General features: G+C 45.2%; 1 long non-coding RNA gene across 1 annotated transcript in view; it reads left to right on the forward strand.

The window, feature by feature from the left end:
* The first annotated feature begins 11,519 nt into the window (after positions 1-11,519).
* Positions 11,520-19,712, forward strand: part of LOC149450061 (uncharacterized) — a 32,390-nt gene continuing 24,197 nt past the window's right edge. The window contains exon 1 of the long non-coding RNA XR_016315320.1: positions 11,520-11,812. This is a non-coding gene — a long non-coding RNA (uncharacterized LOC149450061). The remainder of the gene's footprint in view (positions 11,813-19,712) is intronic.

Below are 19,712 nucleotides of genomic sequence, written 5' to 3' on the forward strand. Positions count from 1 at the left end.
AACTCGGAGATGTGAACCTGTCCCGTAGGAAATCATGTTAAATGGACTGTACTGCGTTTCTGCAAAATGCTGAAGAAACCGCTTAGGTGTGAACCTAGGGTAAAATAAGCCCTCACTAACCTCTCTAGCTGCTTGTATTGTGAAGTACTTCATTCTCACCTTTGCAGCTGTGTTCTGCATGTAGGCCAGCCCATTCATTTCAATAGTCTGCTTTACTCACAGAAAGGCAGAGAAAGAAGTCCCTGATTCTTTCCTTACAATCGCCCTGCACCGAACCTCATAGTGCTGCGGCACCATGCAGTTTGGCGTGTGTGAAAACGTGCTTTGGGTTCTGATGCGTGGGATGTCATAAATAATTAAGTGCAGAGTGTTTATCTGTGGGTCAAGAGCATGTGCAGTTTTTGGCACATTCCCCCGCCACAGAGATGTGAACCTTGTCTTAAGTTGGTTTCAGTCAGTTTCTAACAGCTTTTAAACACTTTCTGTGTTTTTACAATAGAGGTAAATTGAAAAAAAGCTTAGGTTTCAGTGCCTGTGTTGGGAACCTTTACAATGAATTGCTCCACAGTGCATATAGATACAGAAGTGATTGAGAATGATTCTAGGGAATATCCGATTGCCTCTCGGGGGATCAAGAAGGAATTTTTTTCCCAGCAGGAGCAAATTGGATCATGCTTTGCTGTGGTTTTTTGCCTTCCTCTAGATCAACTGTGGGTATAGGATTATAACTTTTTTTTTTAATGTTTGAACTTGATGGACTTTTGTCTTTTTTTAGCCAGACTAATAGGGGCAGACTGACAACTCATGGGGCAATAAAGGATCATGGGGCCCCTGTGTCCTTGCCCAAACTCAAAAAAGCCTATGAAAAAGGTACCAGGGGCATCTCATGGGGCTCCCTACTGACCCCAGGCCCTCGGTCAGTGCCTGAGTTTCCAAATGGTCAGTCCCCCCCTGCAGACTAACTATCTAACTATGTAACCATTGTTGATTATGCTCAGATTGCATAGAGAATGCATGCATGTATAATAATAATAATAATAATAATATTAATGTTTCCTGATTACTTTGTCCACATTTTTCTGAAATCAACTTTAGGCTGATACTTAGCAAATCATTGTTCATGGCAGTGTGGAAGGTTGTCCTAAAAAATAATGAAAAGTGTGTTAGTCTATTTATAACGTTGAATGACATCCATCTCTTCCTTATATTTTCCCAAAATGTCAAGTTACACTGACAGCCATAAAAAAGGAAAAAAGCCAAGTACATGTAATATTTGATGTGGGTTTATGGGCAGTGTTTGTTCTGACAGAAGCAGGAGCTCAGCTATGAAGAAAATTCTGCCTGTCGCCACCCAAGTCCCATTATTTGTGACTTGCAGCATGCTTGGGTTGGTTAATGTGCTGACATATGCTGAATTATTTTCTTATCTTGTCAGGGGTCCAGCGGAGGGGACTGCTGGGAACTAATCCATCTCACAGTTCCAGCAATGCACTCTGCGTTGATGTATATTAGGAAGGGGCAGCTAACACGATTAACCTTCCGACAGATTAGATTGTGTTGTTTATGTAATATATAGGTAACAGTACCCACATCTCAGCATGTAGAATGATCAGGCAGAGCATACTGTATACTGCTTCTTATCTATGTAATCTATCTAAGGGACTGACGAGATCCATATCGTCTGTCTCTTCATTATTTCTGACACTTCTCTGTGGGAATTATGCTCAGCACAAGGTGATAAATATTTATTGGTTATTTATAAGCGCTTTCTGCTAAGGATGCGCAAATGGCAAGAAAATGTCATGCCACGAAAGTCAAAGGTCAGACAGCCATCTTTTCCAGGGTGGTTACAATGCTGAGTATAGTGACCAATCCTGCCAGTATTGTCACCGCATTCCTATAAAGGCTATATTTCACTGTCTGTAATGCCTTGTACTGAAAGACAGGATATTAGACTGCTAATGTGGTCCAAACAGTGATTATAGTGTCATATTGCATGCCGGAAGCTAGCACACACACTGGCATCTAGTTGTACAAGGTTTTAGGCACATCACACATATTACATATTCGGGAGCTTTTCATATTTCATAATTTTATAAATAGAAAGAAGATTGTACAAAAATTGTAATGTGTATGATGAAATTATATAGAGTTATCAACAATGACAGTGTGAAAGCCCACCTGATTTATTATATATTTTATTTATTTATTACAGGTACTTATATGTCAATGTATGCAGCGCTTTACATACATACACTATATTGCCAAAAGTATTGGGACACCCTTCCAAATCACTGGATTCAGGTGTTCCAAAAACTTCCATGGCTCTGGTGTTGTCAGGGACCCCAGAGCTGGCCGCGATCACGCACAGGTTTGCGCATGCGAGGTGTGCCCGGCCGCACTAGCGTGCGAGCATTGGGACCTGGGCACCCGCGATTGCAGCGTACCAAGCCCTGAGCGGTTCAATGGGGATTGAGGGAAGTTCAGGGCTTTCCACAACTCCTGCCAGCTGTACTTTGACCTGCAACCCCGGACCTTCTCTTCTGAATCGGTGAAGGTGGGATTTATTATATCCCTGTTGCAGGGTGAACCCCAAGGATGGGCTCTTCGCCTGATGGAGGCCCACCACCCACATTTTAACACTGTAGCCACCTTCTTTAAGGCAATGGCACAGCTTTACGATGATCCGAATCGAGCTGCCTCGGCTGAGGCAGCCCTCTATTCCCTACAACAGGGACGCCGGGCTGTGGAGGATTATGCTGCTGAGTTCAGGTGTTGGAGTGGAGACACGCAATGGAACAACGCAGCCTTATGCCATCAATTCCGGTTGGGATTGTCGGAACCGCTAAAGGACGAGTTAGCAAGAATAGGAGTCCCTGGCTCCTTGGAAGGCCTAATAGACCGGGCCTTCCAAATCCATTGCAGATTGCGGGAAAGGAGACAGGAGAGGTCCAGCCAGGGGCAAAGAACCTCATGGATGCTGCCAAGGGTACCAGTCATGCCAAGGATCAGTGTCGGCAATCAGATTCCAGAACCGTCAGAGGGGGCTGAGCCCATGCAGCTCAGTCTGATGCGGTCTTCCCTTTCTACAGAGGAACGACAAAGGCGTTGAGCGAACAATCTGTGTCTGTACTGCGGAGCAGCGGGTCACATGGTGCGCTCCTGTCCTGAGAAATACAGTAAGTCCTCTTCCATTTCTTCTGCTATATCTACTGTGTGCACAGGCAACCCCACTCACTTGGCTGTGCCTGTGTCTTTTCAGCTTCCCGGAAGAAGCATACAGGTGACGGCTATTATTGACTCCGGGGCATGTAGCTGCTTTGTCGATCTCGGTTTTGCAGCCCAGCAACAGATACCGTTACTTGCCAAAGAGTATGGCCTGAATATTTTCTTGGCCGATGGGTCTCAAATAAAATCGGGGATGGTAGATTGGGAGACCCCTCCTATACACACCACAGTGGCAGGTTTTCATCAGGAGCTTCTCCGTTTGGACGCCATTGCGTCCCCCCTATTTCCAGTTATTTTGGGGCTCCCCTGGCTACGAGCTCACGACCCCCAAATTGACTGGAAGGCCGGGTCAATTCAGTTTCCCTCACTGTACTGCCAGGAACATTGCTTACCTAGGTTGTCACTAGAAACACCGACCCTATTAGCTGTGAGCCGAGTTGGCCCAAATTGTGCCTGTGGTCTATCATCAATTCCTTGATGTGTTTAGCCCACGGGGGGCAGAGATTCTTCCCCCGCATCGGGCATATGACTGTCCCCATGATCTGCTCCCGGGTTCTGAAATACCTTTCAGCCGTATTTTCCCACTGTCAGGACGTGAGCTAGGGGCCCTGAAGGAATACATTGATGAGAGCCTCTGGAAGGGATTTATCCGCCCTTCCACATCACCGGCCGGGGCAGGGATTTTTTTTGCCGAAAAAAAGGACCGATCCCTGAGACCTTGTGTCAACTATAGGGATCTCAATAAAATTACAGTCAAGAACCGCTACCCCCTTCCTTTGGTCCCGGAGTTGTTTCAGAGGTTGAAGACAGCATCCATTTTTTCTAAGCTGGATCTCAGGAGTGCCTATAACCTGGTGCGTATTCGTGAGGGGGACGAGTGGAAAACTGCTTTTCGCACTCGGTGTGGGCATTTTGAATGTCTAGTTATGCCTTTTGGGTTATGTAATGCGCCAGCCACCTTCCAGCACTTCGTCAATGACATTTTTAGAGATTTTCTTGACATTTTTGTGATCGCCTACCTAGACGACATTTTGATATTTTCCTCGTCTCTGGAGGCGCATCGGGGACATGTCAGGAGCGTGCTGGAACAACTCCGTCAGCATGGGCTCTACGCTAAAGCCGAGAAATGCTGTTTTGAGCAAGAAAGTATATCATTTTTAGGTCTAATTATCTCCACCACGGGGATCGCTATGGACCCTCAGAAAATCTCGGCCATTTTGGAATGGCCTGCCCCCACAGATAAGAAGGGAGTTCAGAGGTTTATTGGGTTCGCCAATTTTTATAGAAAGTTTATAAAGAACTTTTCAGGCCTGGTAGCACCCATTACGCAGCTCACCAAGGTGGGGGTACGTTTCCAATGGACCCCAGTAGCACAGGCTACTTTTGAGGCATTAAAGAAGCTGTTCACAACGGCTCCCATTCTGAGCCACCCTGATGCATCATTGCCATATATACTAGAGGTAGACGCATCAGAAGTGGCTGTAGGAGCAGTGTTGTCACAGAGAGTAGGGGCCAAGGAGCTAATGTAGCCGGTGGCTTTCTTTTCTAGGAAGCTCTCCCCTACGGAAAGAAACTATGATATCGGAGATCGGGAATTGTTGGCCATTAAGGCAGCTCTGGAGGAATGGCGATATCTGTTAGAAGGAGCCCTACATCCCATTCTGGTCTATACCGACCATAAAAAACCTGAATACCTGAAGACAGCTAAACGCCTCCATCCACGCCAGGCCAGATGGGCACTATTCTTTGCGAGGTTTAGCCTCCTTATCACCTACCATCCTGGGTCTAAAAATACTAAGCCAGATGCTCTTTCCCGGATGTTTGAGGACCCTAGAGAGACACCCCAACCATTTTGCCAGCAGGTAGCGTCCTATTGCTCCAGTCTGAGCTGTTGTCCAAACTGCAGGCCGCCTCCACCCAGGTTCCTGATTTACCTGGGACCTCACTACAGAGCAAGGAAGGTCTTTTCTGGAGGGGGGAACAGATCCTGGTACCCAAGGATGCCCAGTCCCTGGTTTTAGGCTATTGCCACGACCATCCACTGACGGGTCACTTTGGGATACATAAGACATTAGAATTGGCACGACGCACATTTTGGTGGCCAAATATGGCCAAGGATTGTGGTGAAGCGTACGTGAGATCTTGCCATATCTGCAACCAGAATAAACCCACCAGAGACAGGGCTTGGGGCCTGTTGAGACCTTTGCCAATACCTGACTGACACTGGAGTATTTTCTCCTTTGACCTTATTGTAGAATTGCCACATTCGCAAGATCACACCGTGATCTTTGTAGTGGTAGATCGCCTTTCTAAAATGGCCCACTAGCAAGGACACCATCTGCTTCCGAAACGGCTGAAGTTTTCATTAAAGAGATTGTGAGGCTTCACGGAGAGTGCCAAAAAATATTGTCTCGGACCGGGGAGTGAAATTCACGTCCAAATTCTGGACGGCGCTACATGAGGGGTTGGAGATCAAGTTATCTTTTTCTTCTGCATACCACCCACAGACTAACGGGCAGATAGAGCGAACTAATCAGACGCTCAAGCAATATCTGAGATGTTATACATCATTCCTACAGGATGACTGGCTGACACTTCTACCAATAATGCGAATCATTCCGCCACCAACCAATCCCCATTCTTGGCCAACTATGGGTTCCACCCTACCTTCCTGCCAGACCTGGTTCCAGAAAACTCAGTCCCTGCAGCCCAGGACACCTTAAAATTCTTTACTACCAATAAAAAGTTATTACAGGAAACAATGGCTAGAGCCCAGGAAGATAGTAAAAGGTTCTGTGACAGGAGGATAAAGGGGGAATTGATCCTACACCCCAGGGATCGGGTTTGGTTGTCAACAGCCAACCTAAAACTGTCAAGGTCCTACCTTTCCTCAGAGGTTGTGCTGCTCCATGTGCTGGCATCCATCTTAGGTTTCTGCAAAGCATGGTCGGAGCCTTTTATGCTTTCAGTCCGCTGCGGTCCCTCCCCCAGAGGGGTGTGGTTGATCACATTTAAGCCTGTTGTCTGCACTTGCTCTTTGCATTCGTGTCCTGTATGTTCCCTTGCAGCAAGCTTTTGTTCTGTTCTCATTGCTCTCCTGGTAACCGACTCGGCTTGGACAAGACTATTCTCTGCTTTAACCCTTTACCTGACCTCCCGTTGCTGAACCTGGCCCGTGACCTGAGTATTCTTTGCCTACCGTCTTGTACTGTCTGCTCCGTTGTTATAGACCCGGCCTGTCTGACCACACTACACGTTTTCCCATCTAGCTCCCACCAGCTGTACACCATTGGCGGCAGTCATTACCGCAGCTGGGGTTACTCGGGGGCCGTGACCTGGTCTCAGGCTACGACAAGTCCATCCCCACCATCAGGGGCCCTGGTGAAGGGTAGCCTGGGGCTTAGACTCCGCGCCCTGAGGGACTCTGGTCTGTGGGTAGTGGCTGTCGTCAGTCGCTGCGTGACCTTACCATAGGCCTGCCTGCCCATTCCATTGCTCCTGCCCTGACAAAAACTGACATGTCCATCAAGGAAATTGCCACCCAAATTTGTGGGACCCTTCCAAGTAGAACGTAAGGTTAATGAAGTGGCATTTAAACTGGCTCTCCCCGAATCCCTCAAGATACATCCGGTTTTCCACATGTCATTGCTAAAACCTGCAGTTCCAGACCCCTTTTTAGACCGCAGATCTAGACCTCCAGAGGCCATAGATATCAATGGGGAGGAAGAATTCGAGGTAGTGGCAATTTTGGATTGCAGGAAAAGGGGTGGTCAAGTGCAATACCGATCAAGTGGAAAGGCTATGGGCCAGAGGAAAATTCATGGGAAACTGCTCAGAATGTCCATGCTCCCAGATTGATGCAGGAATTCCTTCGTAACCAGCCTCAAAGAAGGAATCGGGTGGGCATACAGAGGCTGCCCGTAAGGGGGGGCAATGTCAGGGACCCCAGAACTGTCCGCGATCGTGCACGAGTTTGCGCATGCGCAGTGTGCCCGGCCGCACTAGCATGCAAGCATTGGGACTTGGGTATTCGCGATTGCAGCGGCACGCACGCATGCGAACTCGCGATTGCGGAAGCGCGCCTGGCACCAATCAGGGCACAGGGCGCCCTATTTAAAACAGGTCAGGGCTGTGTCTAGTTGCCGTATGGTCTTACCTGTATCCTGAGTTCCTGTATTGTAGATTGTCTTGTTGCCGACCCTGCCTGACCCTGATTTTCTGTCTGTCTCCTGTTCTGATCCCTGGCTTGTCTGACCATTCTCCTGCTTAACCCTGCACGTTCTGATCTCCCGTTACCAAACCCGGCTTGTGACCTGTTTATCCTTCTGCCTACTGATTTTGTACCACTCTGCCTCCACCGTTACCGACCCGGCCTGCCCGACGCTGCTCTTCTTACCTCCTCACATCAGGCTCTCACCTGCTATACACCTCCAGTGGTGCTTCTACCGCAGCTGGGTGAACCCAGGGGCCGCGACCTGGTCTCGGCCTGCTCCAAGTCCATCCCCACCATCAGGGGCCCTGGTGAACAAGCAGGTTGGGACTTAGATTCTGCGCCTTCGGGGATTCCGGTCTGTGGAACGCTAGAGGCTGCCACCGGTAGGTACCTAACAGGTGTATAAAACTGACTCAGCCTGCCTAGGTATGCAGACTGCTTCTACAAACATCTGTGAAAGAATTGCTCGCTCTCAGAAGCTCACAAAATTTAAGCATGCTACCATGATAGGTTGCCACCTGAGCAATTCCATCCTTCCAAATTTCTTTGCTACTAAATATTCCATGGTCAACTGTTAATGGTATTATAACAAAGTGGAAGCAACTGGGAAGAACAGTAACTCAGCCACGAAGCGGCTGATAAAATGACAGAGTGGGGTCAGCACAGTGTGCAAAAATTGCCTACTGTCTGCAGAGTCAATAGCTAAAGACATAGAGAGCTTCATGGAATATGGGTTTCCATGGTTGAGCAGCTGCATCCAAGCCTTACATCGCCAAGTGCAATGAAAAGTGTCAGATGCAGTGGTGTAAAGCACACCGCCACTGGACTTCAGAGATTTACCATATAGAAGTACTCTTCAAAGAGGCAGGAATTCTTTAAATTGATACTAAAGGCTTATTTAACAAACATGTTATACTTACCTGCTCTGTGCAGTGGTTTTGCACAGAGCAGCCCGGGTCCCACGCTGGCAATCCTGGCCCCTCCCTCCTGTTGGGTGCCCCCCCAGCAAGCAATTTGCTTCACACATAGAGCTGCAGCTTAGCCCCACCCCTCCCCTTCTCATTGGCTCACTGGCTGTGATTGACAATGGCTTCCGCTGCTGTCTCAGCCAATAAGGAGAGGGAGTCCCGGGATAGCCAAGACCCCAGTGCACATCGCTGGATCGAGAGTGGGTCTACTTGAGTATTAGAGGGGGCGATGCTGCACAGAAAAAGTTTTTTACCTTCATTTATAGGTAATATTTTTTACTGTGTATTTTAAGTTGTGTTGAAAGAGGTGAGCCATTTACTTGACGAGGTGAAGGACACTGGGTGCTTTGACAGCACACCTTTAGGGTCCTTTCACATGGGCAAACCCATTTAACGGATCTGCTTGCTCAGCGGGGGCGATCTCTCTGCTGATCTCCGCTGAGCAAGCGGATGACAGGTCCGTGTCCGCTCTGCTGCTGCAGAGCAGACATGAAGCAGCTAGCTCTCTTCAATGGGCGGTTGGATGAAAATGAACTGCCTGTCCGTTTCCATCCGACCTGATCCGTTGAACAGAAGGGGAATTAGATCCCCATCCATCCCTTTTTTCGGGTCGGATTGGATTAGATGTCGGTAGGTGTATATGCTCCATAAAGGAAAATGTAGGTTCCGATCCGGTCCACCGGAAAAATGGGTAGGCAGACTCGATTGGAACATCCATGTGAAAGAGGCCTAATGCAAAGAGAAATTTATATATATATATATATATATATATATATTTATTTATTTTTTATTTTTTTTTTGGATCATTGGACATTAAGGACTTTGTTTTTGTTTATTTGGATTTAGGACTAATGATTATGGACACATTGGGGTTGATGCACTTGCTCTAGATCTGAGAGGAACATGCAAGGAGAATAAAAAAAAACTGCGATTTTGCTTGCAGATGATTTGATGAAAGAAAGCAGAAGAACTTTTCAGAGCTTCCCCTCAGATCTAAAGCAGTGCACAGTATATTTATATATACCTTTAGTAAATCCACCCTTTGTTTGTGAATTGAGCTGCACAATATTTTGAAATGTAATATTTTGTTAATACATTTTATATAGTATTATTTTAACACTTTTTCTTGTTTTAATGAGTTAAACACTTGAGATTTTGAGCGCGGTCATACACATTTGTTTATTAGAGGTAATGTTAACAATTTAAAAATATTGTTTAATAAGAAAACAGGCAAAATGGTGAAAGCAAAATATTTACAGAAAAAAAAAGGGCATTACAAAAGAAAAAGAGACAATAATGTAACAGAATCACATTAAGGTTGAAGAGTAAAAATACTTCTGAGCATAGGATAAATCAATGTTGGCTTCCATAAAATAAATCTTGGCTAATGTTCCTTGTTTGATGATAAAGGAGAGCTCCGCACTGCTGAGGCAGTCTCTGTTTTTTCTGGTACCTAAGGAGGGTGTTGATAGAAATGTTCTGACCAATCAGGGGTCTGATAAGTTGCCTATGGGATGTCATGGTGTTTATGACCATGCAGCTGCCACTCCCTCACTTACAGTTTTCTACATGTATTTTTTTTATTAATATTTTAAGTTTTACATTTCATCTATTCCATCTATAAAAACAACATCTATTATTCAACTATTTTCACCCAGAATACAAAAATACAAAACTCCCCCCTTCCCCCCACCCTATCTCAATCCATACCTCCCCTTCCCACCCCTCGCCCCCTCCTCCCACCCTCCCCTCCCCTCCACTCAGCATCACCCCCCTCTCTTTTGCAATCCTAGGGTTTTCTTCCATTCCTGTTTCCTATATGCTTTCAATTAATTTAACCTTCTTAAACTCTTCCCATTTTTCACGAAACCACTCCATTTTATCCTCATCTGTATGGTATAGTTCCTCCATTCTATATATCTGATCTACCTTCTTATCCAATCCGTTGTTTTTGGTACTTCTTGTTCCCTTCAAAATTTAGGATTTAAACTTTTTGCTGCATTAATATATTGCAATAACCCAGAATTTTTGTATTTTTAAACCGTTAGCTCTGTTCCATGTAAAAGACATATCCCTGGTTCCTTTGGTATTTTTTTCCCAGTTATTTCCTGTATCTGGTGGATTATTTCTTCCCAATATTTCTGGATTTTACAACACTCCCACCAAATGTGACCTACTGTGCCCTGTTCCCCACATCCCCTCCAAAATAAAGGTGATTTATCCTTATTTTGTTTGTGTACTATATTTGGTGTCATATACCACCTCGCCAAACATTTATAATTCATCTCTACATCTTTCATACTTATATTACCATGTGTTAACTTCTAAATCTTTTTTTGTTTCTCTTCCTCTATCCTTAATCCTAATTCTCTTTCCCATCTCTCCATATATGCAGGGATCGTGTTTGTTGTTAATTTAGTAAAAATCTTATATATTTTTGAAGTTCCATGCTTCCCATCCCCTTCTACATGTACATCTACATGTATTGATATCTTTGAATATATACAGGTTACATTCTGTTAACCAGCATGGGATTACCTTTTAAATGAATACAGATATGATGGGTATCCCATGTCTATTTCACATGTCTCATTGCCCACCCTTCATTCAGTGTCTCCTACCATAGTGGTGTTCAGGCTTAAAATGCTGCAAATTGGTTGTTACAGATAAATATGTCCTTATTCTGGCTGTACTGTGATCATCTCAGGAGTTATAAGAAAACAATTATGATTAGATGCTGCAGGTAAGGATAGCCAGCTAGGAATGTGTATTCTGCTAAACCATTTCAGCTTACCAGTTCTTAGATGTGGTGGCTGTACTAGTTTTCTTTTTTTTGGTTTTTACTCCTTAAAGTGTTACTAAACCCAGGACTCTGCATTCACTATATCTGACAGGGATGTTTAATTCCTATCGCCCGACGCCTGGGAAATGCAGTTCCGGGAGCTGGGAAAGAAGTTTTGTTCTACATTTAGCCCTGCTGCGGGCTACTCCGGCGCTGGCAGAAGACAGAGAAGCCTGGCTTCTAATCCGGAAGCACAAAACCCTCATTGCTCTGCACATGACAGCAGAGGAGAGGGAGGGGGGGGGGGGTGGTTCAGTGCAGCTGCAGTTCTGAGCGAGTACACTGTACACTGACTCCAATCTCCTAGCAAACATCCTTTATTACAGCCTGTCCTCGCCCCACACTCTACTGCAGCTAGTAATCTTCTGCAATGAAAAGCCAGTACTGTGAGTTTTGCATATATACTTCCTATTGGCTGTCAGTCCCAGGACACTGAGCCACCTCCAGTCCCTGCAGCTACTGCTCAGAGCTCTGCCCCTCTGCTGTTCCAGGAATGGGTGTGCTGCTGTACCCCACCTGTAATGGACATCTCCAGGAATCTTCCTGACCAAGTGCACTGTGGTATGTGACACTCACACACAGCATCACCCCACTTATCCCCAATGTCACCCCCCTCACACGTATCCCCAATGTCCCCCTCTCCTCCACTTATCCCCAATGTCCCCCTCTCCTCCACTTATCCCCAATGTTCCTCCTCTCCCTCCACTTATCCCCAATGTCCCCCCTCTTCTCCCACTTATCCCAAATGCCCTCCCTCTCCACCTCACTTATCCCCAATGTTCCTCCTCTCCCTCCACTTATCCCCAATGTTCCTCCTCTCCCTCCACTTATCCCCAGTGTCCCCCCTCTTCTCCTGCTTATCCCAAATGTCCTCCCTCTCCCCCTCACTTATCCCCAAAGTTCCTCCTCTCCCACTTATCCCCAGTGTCCCACCTCTTCTCCCACTTGTCCCAAATGTCCTCCCTCTCCCCCTCACTTATCTCCAATGTTCCTCCTCTCCCTCCACTTATCCCCAGTGCCCCCCCCTCTTCTCCCACTTATCCCAAATGTCCTCCCTCTCCCCCTCACTTATCCCAAATGTTCCTCCTCTCCCTCCACTTATCCCCAGTGTCCCACCTCTTCTCCCGCTTATCCCAAATGTCCTCCCTCTCCTCCTCACTTATCTCCAATGTTCCTCCTCTCCCTCCACTTATCCCCAGTGTCCCCACCTCTTCTCCCACTTATCCCCAATGTCCTCCCTCTCTCCCTCACTTATCCCCAATGTCCTCCCTTCTCTCCCACATATCCCCAATGTCCCCCCCCCCCCGTTATCCCAAATGTCCCCCTCTCCCCCACTTATCCTCAATGTTCCTCCTCTCCCTCCACTAATCCCCAGTGTCCCCACTCCTCTCCCACTTATCCCCTTCTTCCTCCCCCCACCTTTCCCAAATGTCCCTTCTCCCCCACTTCTCTCCCATTTTCCTCCTCTCCCCCCCACTAAACCCCCCCCCCACACTTATCCCCAGTGTCTTCTCTCTTCTCCCACTTATCCCAAATGTTCGACCTCTCCCTCCACTAATTCCTAATGTCCCTTCTCTCCCCCCACTTATCCCTAATGCCCTCCCTCTTCCCCACTTATCAGCAATGTCCACCTCTTCTCCCACATGTTCCCCTCTTCACCCACTTATCCCTGATGTTCCTCCTCTCCCTCCCCTAATCCTCAATGTCCCCCCTCTACCCCACATTAGAAATTAGCACACTGCCCCCTCCCCCCATTTAGCACTAATGCCTCATTAACTTGGCATCAATATCATCTCCTATCACCCCTTAGCACTAATGCCCCATCTCCCAACTTAACATTGCACTCCTACTGTAAGTTGTAGCTGCTCTTCTGCAGCAGCCCCTCTCTCTGATACTCTGTAAGTGGGCGAGAGAGCATTTGGGGGTGGATGGAGGGCTCTGTACTAGAAGGGGGAGTTTTTGCTTTCTGCCTGGTCCCTATGTATCTGGATCCAGTATATTATGTTCCTTTTGTTATATTGTGAAAAGAAAAATGTAAAATGAAAAATGTAAAATCTCTAAATGGGTTTGCCCAAAAAAAAGAAGGTGGGGTTGTAAACTGTTCTATGAGATATGCACTCCTAAGCCCTGCACTCTGAACACACTCATGAACTCTGCATGTAGCACACTCAGGAACTCTGTATGTAGCGCACTCATGAACTCTGCACTCTGTACATAGCACACTCATGAAACCTGCACTCTGTACATAGCACACTCATGAACTCGGCACTCTGTACATAGCACACTCATGAACTCGGCACTCTGTACATAGCACACTCATGAACTCTGCACTCTGTACAGTGCTCTCCTGAACTCTGTACGCAGTGCACTCCTGAACCCTGCCCTGTGCAGTATGCACTACTGGTATTTAACAATTCTCCATTAGAACCCTCCCACTGTTAGGCAGTGGTGCGGTGAGGGCGCGGTTGAGTTCCTGCACCTATTCTCTGAGAAATAAACCCTGGCAAGCTGTTCTGTCCCATCCCATGGGACACCCGATCAACCAACCTGCTCACAACCAGAACCACTCTGTCCACCTCTATGATATAGAAAAAAGGAAGCAATGAGCATACATCTCCACCGGTTTCCTCAGCACCATTTTTAAAAATGGATAGCATTTGATCACCTGATTTTGGTGTGATCAAATGCATTTTAGGGCAGAGGAGGGATCTGGGGTCTTATTGACCCCAGATCTCTCCAAAAAGAGTACGTGTCATTGCTTATTGCTGTCAGAATTGTTGTTTAAAAAAATATATAGCATTTGGGGGTTCTAAGAAATTTTCTGCCAAAACGAAAAAACATTAAAAGTTTAAGTCTCCATAAAGCCTGTTTTCATTTTTAAAAGCCCCAGGCATTCCTAAAAGCACCTCTGCCTAATAAGAAACATCAGCCCTTCATATTTTCCATTCTAGGGAAAAAAAATAATTATTTTTAAATCAGAACAAGTAGATTGTCATGAAGTACAAGTAAATTGGGACCCCGATTAAGTTCCTTGGACAAGTAGTTTTTTTTAAATCTCCACACCCTTGATCTGATCTCCCACAGTACACACAACATGGAAATGCAATTATGTTAGTAAATATAAACTGCTTAATACCTTTTCTCATCAGCAATTAGAGCAGTCTTGTGACTTCTTCAGTGTCCAGCCTAGCACTAGTTACAGCCTGTAGGAAGAGTTTTCATTTTGCTCTAGGAGGATGCAGAACCCATGACCTCTGTCTGGACAGTGCTGATTGGCCCTGTGCTGATCACATGAACTCTCCAAAGAAAAAAAAATAACCTCACTAGCAACACACACCAAACTGAGCATGTGCAGAGTGACTCCACACGATATCAGGAGATAAGAGGGGGACACTGGAAGAAGGGGAGGATCAGAGAAGTCAAGATCAAACTGCATTTGTACACAATGCAGAGGATTAACCCCTTAGGTTCCACAGTGAGTATGACAAGCATGCTTTACTGTATATACAGACTGATGTAACTGTTGTGTGTTTAGTAACACTTTAATTTTCACTTGGTAATCCTTCCAGTAACACACTTCCTGTCCTAGGGGGACAACATTCATTCACTGTCACTATATCTATGTAGGATCAGCATTGTTCACTTAGGACAGACAGTGTGCAAAGACTACAGAACACCTCTCCTTATCTCAAAAACATAGATGTAAGATGTACTGCAGTTCTCATTCTGAACATTCAATGTCGTGGCTTCTGTACTTTCTAAGGCATAGCCTTTTAATAAGGTGTGTAGTTTAGAAGTTCAGACCTTAGTCTGACTTTTCTGACCTTAGTGCTTGTTTCAGATTAGTGTGTCAATTTACTGACGCCAATGACAGCCTGGCTACTAATATTTTTAGGCTGATATCAGAAAAGTTATTTCACCCAGTGCAGGTTTCCTATACTATCAGAATGGACTACAAAGCCTCAGAATTTTAAAACTGACACTGCATAGCTTGTGGTATTCCTTGCAGTTAGACTTATACCACCTGCAGTGAGGTTAAAATGGTGAAATCCTAGAACCACACCCTTCTGGGATGTCTAGCTTGGTGTTCCCAAATAATGACTCCACACTGCTGCAATATTCTCTCCATAATGGGGGCAGTGTGCATTCTTTTGCTGCATGGTTCTTTTATGCAAACTCCCTGAACGGCAATGCATCTGCAGATATCTGTGTTACTTACTGCAACATCTGAAAAGGTGAAATGAGATACTCTGCTAAAGTCATTACCAATGCTGTGCAATGCTCTGTTTATTAACGCTCTGCCGTTGATGCTATTTTGTGACTTCCCTGCAGTGCCTTTAATGTATACATCGCATATCATCAGAAATTTTATTACCCAGCTATTGATTAAGATATTCATTTCCAGAACAATATCTCTGGAAGGAAAGAGGGTGAATAGAACAACCAATGTAAGTTAATACGATTACAGCCAACTACAAATATTTTTTTCCCTTTTTAAGAAAAAGTTATTTTAAACACCATAATGGATATTTTGCTGGGAACAGAAAAGAGGAATGAAAATCAGTTTGGAAATGTAATGTTTGCATATACCATTTGCCTTTTTAACGCAGAAGGTATTTACAAGGCATCACTTCCAATATAACTACACGAAACTGGGAACAAAATACTCTGTATAATGAGGCTGTATCTATTGTGCTATCGAAATGTTGAACTTTTAAAATATAATAAAACTAGTGTACTGTGCTGCATGCTGTGCCGCACATTCTACAAACCTGTGCTGTATTGTCGTACCTGACCTCATAAACAAATATGCAGCACTCCCATGCCTCATATTATATTGTACTGTGCTGTAGTGTTGTGCCTGAGAGCATATATTGTGCTGCAATATTATGCCTGACATGTTGGGTCTGACATCATACAATACTGTGCTGCACTGCTGTACCTGACATCATACAATAGTGTACTGCAATGTTGGGCCTGACATCATACAATACTGTACTGCAATGTTGGCCCTGACATCATACAATACTGTGCTGCACCTGACATCATACAATACTGTGCTGCACTGCTGTACCTGACATTATACAATAGTGTACTGCACTGCTGTACCTGACATTATACAATAGTGTACTGCAATGTTGGGCCTGACATCATACAATACTGTACTGCAATGTTGGGCCTGACATCATACAATAGTGTACTGCAATGATGGGCCTGACATCATACAATACTGTACTGCAATGTTGACTCTGACATCATACAATAGTGTACTGCAATGTTGGGCCTGACATCATACAATACTGTACTGCAATGTTGACTCTGACATCATACAATACTGTACTGCAATGTTGGGCCTGACATCATACAATACTGTACTGCAATGTTGGGCCTGACATCATACAATACTGTGCTGCACTGCTGTACCTGACATCATACAATAGTGTACTGCAATGTTGGGCCTGACATCATACAATACTGTACTGCAATGTTGACTCTGACATCATACAATACTGTACTGCAATGTTGATTCTGACATCATACAATACTGTACTGCAATGTTGACTCTGACATCATACAATACTGTACTGCAATGTTGACTCTGACATCATGAAGTACTGTGTTGCACAGCTGTACCTTATTTCATACAATACTGTGCTGCACTGTTGCACCTGACATTATACAATAATGTGCTGCACAGCTGTATCTTATTTCATACAATACTGTGCTGCACTGTTGTGCCTGACATTATACAATATTTTTCTACATTGCTGTACCTGACATCACACAATACTGTACTCCACTGCTTCTGCTTGACATCACACAATACTGTGCTGCACTGTTGTGCTTGACATCATACAATACTGTGCTGCACTATTTTACACAACATCCTACAATACTGTGCTGCACTGCATTTACCTGACATCACACAATACTGTACTGCACCACTGTGCCTGATATCATAGAATCTTGCGTTGTACTGCTATACCTGAAATCAGACAGCATTGTGATGTACTGCTGTGCATGGCAGCAAATAGTACTGTTTTGCACTGCTTTACTAGACAGCATAAAATAATGGGCTGCACTGCTGTGCCTGATATTGTATAGTATTATACTGCATTACTGTGCCTGACATCATACAATACTGGACTGCAATGTTGAGTCTGACATCATACAATACTGTACTGCAATGTTGGGTCTGATATCATGCAGTGCTGTGTTGCACAGCTGTACCTTATTTCATACAATACTGTGCTGCACTTTTGCACCTGACATTATACAATACTGTGCTGCGCTACTGTACCTGACATCATACAATAGTGTACTGCAATTTTGAGCCTGACATCATACAATACTGTACTGCAATATTGGGTCTGACATCATGAAGTACTGTGTTGCACATCTGCACCTTATTTCATACAATACTGTGCTGCACTGTTGTGCCTGACATTATACAATACTGTATTGTATTTTTTAACACAATCTTGTCCTTCACTTCTTTTTACTGACATCATACAATACTGTGCTGCAAAGCTGTACATTATTTCATACAATACTGTGCTGCACTGTTGTGCCTGACATTATACAATGCTGTGCTGCATTTTTTAACACAATCTTGTGCTTCACTTCTTTTTACTGACATCATACAATACTGTGCTGCATTTTTTAACACAATCATGTGCTTCACTTCTTTTTACTGACATCATACAATACTGTGCTGCAAAGATGTACCATATTTCATACAATACTGTGCTGCACTGTTGTGTCTGACATTATACAATATTGTGCTGCATTGCTATACCTGACATCACAGAATACTGTACTCCACTGCTTCTGCTTGACATCACACATTACTGTGCTGCATTGTTGTGCCTGGCATCATACAATATTGTATTGCACTATTTTAAACAACACTGTGCTGCACTGTTGTGCTTGACATCATACAATACTGTATTTACCTGACATCACACAATACTGTACTACACCACTGTACCTGATATCATAGAATTTTGTGCTGTGTTGCTATACCTGAAATCAGACAGCATTGTGATGTACTGCTGTGCATGGTAGCAAACAGTACTGTGTTGCCCTACTTTACAAGACAGCATAAAATGATGGGCTGCATTGCTGTGCCTGATATTGTATAGTATTATACTGCATTACTGTGCCTGACATCATACAACACTGTGCTGCACCACCATGCCTTATGTAGTGCTACCCTCCCAGGAGTCGCTTGTATGATGTCCCGGTTTCCCCTTACTTCGCTCAGAAGCCAGGCACAGTGTATTTCCGCAGCCAAATAAACTCAAACACACGTCAGCTCGTTGTCTTCAATGATCAGTCTAGGGGATGTGTTTTTGGAGTTTATTGTAGAACTAGGGATAGGGATGGGAAATGTAGTAGGATACTCCAAATCAGAACTATTCACACTGAGGACATCTAGCTGATCTCTTAGTTGAACACTTATGAAGTTTTGGCTGGCAGTAGATAGCAGACTTGTATCATATAGCAGTAAGTAGTTTTAGGAGTGAGCAAAGTCCCTTTAGCAGTAGTAGTAGTGACAGGACTGAGCTCCTCAGATATAAGCCAGTTACGACAGACTGCAACAGCCCAAAGGTAACGTAGCTGAGCAAAGTCCCTTTGCAGTAGCAACACTCGAACAAACTCTTCAGAACACTAGCCAATGTTCCCTTTTTCAAGCCCCACACTGACTATCAAACACCAGGGGAGGTAGCAAACACACAGAGTCCCAAAATTCCTCAAGGTCAGTACTCACAAGGTTCACAGACAGGATGGTTGCTTCCTTCCAATTGTCCAAGCAAAAACCTCCAGTGATACCAGACAGATCTTTGGCAGACAGCTCCTCTCAGTCAGCTTACTATGGAACCAGGGTCACTTTCTCTAACTTCAGACTCTCAGGTCGACCCACCTGAGGCCACATGGCAGCAAGTGCCAGGTGAGGCAGCCTGCCTCCAACCTGGCTGGTGCAATCCACCTCTAGGAAAGGCACTGAGCCCATGTGCTCTCGGAATATAAATACCACTCCCAGCATTCAATGGGGCAACCCTAGATACTCCTCTATCCAGCTGTTCTGGGTGAATCCCAGAGACAGCCCCTGGTAGCAGTTAATCCAGTTTCCCTCTAGAGTGCTTCTTCCCCTTACTGACCCAGGGGGTGCAGGTCTACTCACTCAGTCCTCCTTTTATGAGCTGCTGGGTTGGTGGCTGCTCTCAAGCCTTCTGCTGGGTCGCTCCTTCCCTGCTGCATAGGTGGTCCTCACTGGGGGGGGGGCAATGAGGTCCTGAGATGTCCTTCCTTTCAACTCCTCTGCCTGTAGGTGGGCCTCTTCCCATCTGGACCCCCTCCCAGGATCCTGCTCTCCAGCCTCTCACATATCCATCTTCCACCCGAAATCTACTACCCATGGTGAGTAAGCTTAAGAGAGGCAAGGGATCTGTACTGG

Source organism: Staurois parvus, unplaced genomic scaffold (genome assembly GCF_062004578.1).
Source record: "Staurois parvus isolate SC_StPar_1 unplaced genomic scaffold, SC_StPar_1.0 ptg000586l, whole genome shotgun sequence".
In the NCBI taxonomy this organism is placed as follows: Eukaryota; Metazoa; Chordata; class Amphibia; order Anura; family Ranidae; genus Staurois; species Staurois parvus.